The sequence below is a fragment of the Myotis myotis genome, unplaced genomic scaffold (genome assembly GCF_014108235.1).
Source record: "Myotis myotis isolate mMyoMyo1 unplaced genomic scaffold, mMyoMyo1.p scaffold_m19_p_14, whole genome shotgun sequence".
Taxonomy (NCBI): Eukaryota; Metazoa; Chordata; class Mammalia; order Chiroptera; family Vespertilionidae; genus Myotis; species Myotis myotis.
The window spans coordinates 4398394-4402477 of record NW_023416318.1 but is presented as its reverse complement, the minus strand read 5'-3'; positions in this window follow the sequence as shown (position 1 = coordinate 4402477).

Below are 4084 nucleotides of genomic sequence, written 5' to 3'. Positions count from 1 at the left end.
AAATTACACAGCTGCCCCTGCTTCTAATCCTGTATAATAAAGAGCTAATATGCTAATTAGGCTGGATGGAAGAACAACCTTCTGGAACTACCAGTGTGTTGGGGGAGGGGGGTAGGCAGCTGGGGCCATGAGGACCAAGGCAGCTGGAGCTGCAGAGGCCTACTCTTGCAAGAATTTCGTGCATCGGGCCTCTAGTTTTAACACATTGTTTGCGGGGAACGTATTTATACGTTTTACGTTGACTGGTAGTAGAGCGCGGGACACGTATTAATACATTTTTTATAGACTAGCGGTAGAATGCAGGTATCGTATAAATACGTTTATTTGTATACTTTTTTATTGCTCTAAAGGGATGCTAACATGCAAATATACGAATTCCAAAGGACAAAATTTGGGTCTCTAACACATACAATGGTGAATTATGTATGTACTTCCAGGTATAACGGTAATCTATTCAACTGCATAGAGTCATCCCTTCACACAATTCTCTACCTCGCCACGTATTCAGTGCGATTCTAAGAAAAATAATTCAGTATACATTTTATAGTAAATCACAAAAAGTTTAATTGAAAAAAAATATGTAAAACTAAAGTTATCGTAATTTTTACTGAACATTGCCATTTGCGCAAAAAAATTAGCAAAAATGGCCCGTGCCACCTGTTAGCACATGATAAAAACTACCCGCAAACAATGTGTTAAATAATTCAAAATTCTCTTTAGCCCTAGTATCCTCTCTTAGCATCCTCTGTTCCCAAAGTTCAAGATGGAATTGCATCATCCAGAGACTGGACACAGACAAAGAGCTGGTAGCAGAAACATATGAACCAGGGGTAGTGGTGGTGGGATAGAAAAGTAAAAAGAACTAGCCCTATATGTGTTTCAGTATGAAAAGTCTTATGGTTTATTAATAATTTTATCTTAGACCATATCAGATGAGCACAAAGCAATCATATATCCTGCATGGGTCAATATGAAGAAAGCCTGGCAATTTGTGCTGAGTGGGTGAAGACCAGTGGGGCAATAGAAAATATGTACATGCTGTTTAAATATTCATCCTTTAGAATTAGTAATTTTGAGAAATTTAGCCAGATTAAAAAATACTTGATGTGCCTGCAGAATTTTGCAAAAATATATTTCTCATAGGAAGAAAAACCTGGAATACCCATTATGAGGGAAATACTTATATAATTTACATATGTTTGTACATTGAAATAATACATTTAAAAGTTATGTTTATATATAAAGATATTAAGAGATTGAGAGAATGAGAATTGTATGGTGTCAACAGAAAACATCTTACCTAATAATAGACAAAAATGTAAATTGGCCATCCCTCTGCTCCACTCACCAGCCAATCAGGAGAGTATGCAAATTAACCCAATGAAAATGGCAGTTAACATGCATACGTAGTCACGAAATGGCAGAGCGAAGACTGAAGGTTCCAGCTAGAGCAGTGAAGACTGAAGGCTCTGGCTGGAGTGAAGCCCTGGATCCCGGGTGCCGGAGGAAAACCGGTGCCTGCAGCCAGGGGAAGGGAAGGCCTATTGCACGAATCTCTTCATGCCATGGGCCTCTAGTGATATAATAAAATTTATAAGCAATATTATTTTAATTAATCAAATCTGTATAGATAACCATCTAATCTAATAAAAGAGAAACATGCAAATTGACCATACCTTCGCTATTCCCCAAGCCACGCCCACCATCCAATCAAAACGACTATATGCAAATTAACACAACCATGATGCTGGCCGGCAGCCATGGAGCTGGAGCAAACAGGAGGCTTGGTTGCCCCAGTGATGGAGGAGGCCAAGATTCCCGCCTGCCCTGGCCGGCTATGGCCTCCACTAAAAGCAACAAAGTTTCAATTATAGAAGATAAATAAATCCCAGACACCTGCTTCCAGTCAGACTCCACTGGGAGCTTGGGTGGCTGGGGTCTGTGGCCAGCCTGCAAACAGCCATCAGCCCCTCACCCAGGCTGGCCACACCCCAATGGGGTGAGGGGCCCTGCTGGGGGGCTTGACCAGCCTGAAAACAGCCCTCAGCCCCTCACCCAGGCTGACCAGGCACCCTAGCAGTGACCCCCACCCTGATCCGGGACACACTTCAGGGCAAACCAGCCAGCCCCCACCCAAGCACCAGGTATATAATAAAAGGGTAATATGCAAATTGACCCTAACAGCAGAATGACTGGGAATGACTGGTCACTATGACACACACTGACCACCAGGGGGCAGATTCTCAATGCAGGAGCTTCCCCCTGGTGGTCAGTGCACTCCAACAGGGGGAGCTCTGCTCAGCCACAAGCTAGGCTGAAGGTTGCCAGCACAGCAGTGATGGCGGGAGCCTCTCCTGCCTCCTCAGCAGTGCTAAGAATGTCTGACTGCAGCTTAGGCCTGCTCCCCGCTGGCAAGTGGACATCCCCTGAGGGCTCCTGGGCTGACAGAGGGATGTCTGACTGGCCCCTGGGGAGTGGGCCTAAGCCGACAGGTGGACATCCCCTGAGGGGTCCCACACTGAGAGAGGGCACAGGCCGGGCTGAGGGACCCCCACTGAGTGCACAAATATATATATATACTAGTAGCTGGTGCACAAAAATTTGTGCACTCAGGGGTGAGGGTGAGGAGTGGGGCCAGACCCCTCAGCCCGACCTGTACCCTCTGTCATGTTCCAGGACCCTGGCCACTCCTGGCCTAGGCACAGACATACAGGCTTGGGCAGCCTGGCTCCTGAGGCCCCGTTTTATCAAGAGAACAAAGTCAGCATTAGTTACAGCCCTCACAGAACCCAGTACACTGCATCTGTGCATACAACTGCCTCGTTCATGTGTCTGCTTCGCCCTACTGAATTACTAACATCTTGAGGACATAGCTTTGTCTTATCCTGCTTCAACTTCAGTGCCTGGCCTGGTGCCATGGACCTGAGAGGGTTTGCTGGGTGAGTGAATAAGTGAATGAATGAGCAAGTAAGTGAATGAGCAAGCAGCTAAGGGGCGGGAACTTCTGCCTCGTTGCCACGGCAACGAGGCAGAAGTTCCAGCCCCACTCCCGGCTCCCTGAAGCCCACCCAAGGAAAGCTCCCCCCTCTTCCCAGCAGCCTGGGGCCCCTCTCCTGGCTGCATACTGAATTACTAACATCTTGAAGACATAGCTCCGTCTTATCCGGCTTCAACTTCAGTGCCTGTCCTGGTGCCATGGACCTGAGTGGGTTTGCTGAGTGAGTGAATAATGAGTGAGTGAATGAGTGAAAGAACGAGTAAGTGAATGAGCAAGCAGCTACCAGTGGGGATAGTTCGCACTCTGCTCTAAGCTGCCTGACAGCAAACCCCGGGAAGTTCCCGCCCTGCTCCCAGCGGCCCCACTCCCCTCTCGCAGCTGCATAGTTCGTGCAGGGCAAAGGCTGCCCGGGTGTACATTTTTGCAAATCAGTGCATTGGCACCTGTCAGCCGGAGATCCCCCTGGAGGGCTGTTTGTGGGCGTGGCCGGTGGCAGATAGGTGCATTAGCACCTGTCAGGCTCGGATCCCCTCGGGATGGACGTTTGTGGGTGTGACTGGTGGGGGGTCAGTGCTTTCAGTCGGGGATCCCGTTTGGAGGGCTGTTTGTGGGCATGGCAGGGGGCTGATCGCTGGGGTCCCGCAGCCAGCCCTGGGTCTGTTCCCATACGGGCCACCTGCCACCTGGGTTGCAAATAGCAGGCCCGGATGGCAGCGGGGCAGGCGGGATGGTGCTGTCCTGCCCTGCCTGCTGTATGCAAATTAGCCGCCATCTTTGTTGGCAGTTAACCGCCATCTTGGCTGGTGATTAATTTGCATATCTTGCTGATTAGCCAATGGGAAGGGTAGCGAAGTTACAGTTAATTACCATGTTTCTCTATTATTAGATAGGATATGCCTAAGCGACTGGCTGACTGGCCGGTAGCTATGACACACACTGACCACCAGGGGGCAGATGCTGAATGCAGGAGTGGAAACCATAGGCATGGAAACATGGAACAGACTGATGAATCTCAGAGGGAAGAGGTGGGGAGGGTGGGAAAAGATTAACTAAAGATTTTATATGCATACTAGAGACCTAGTGCAT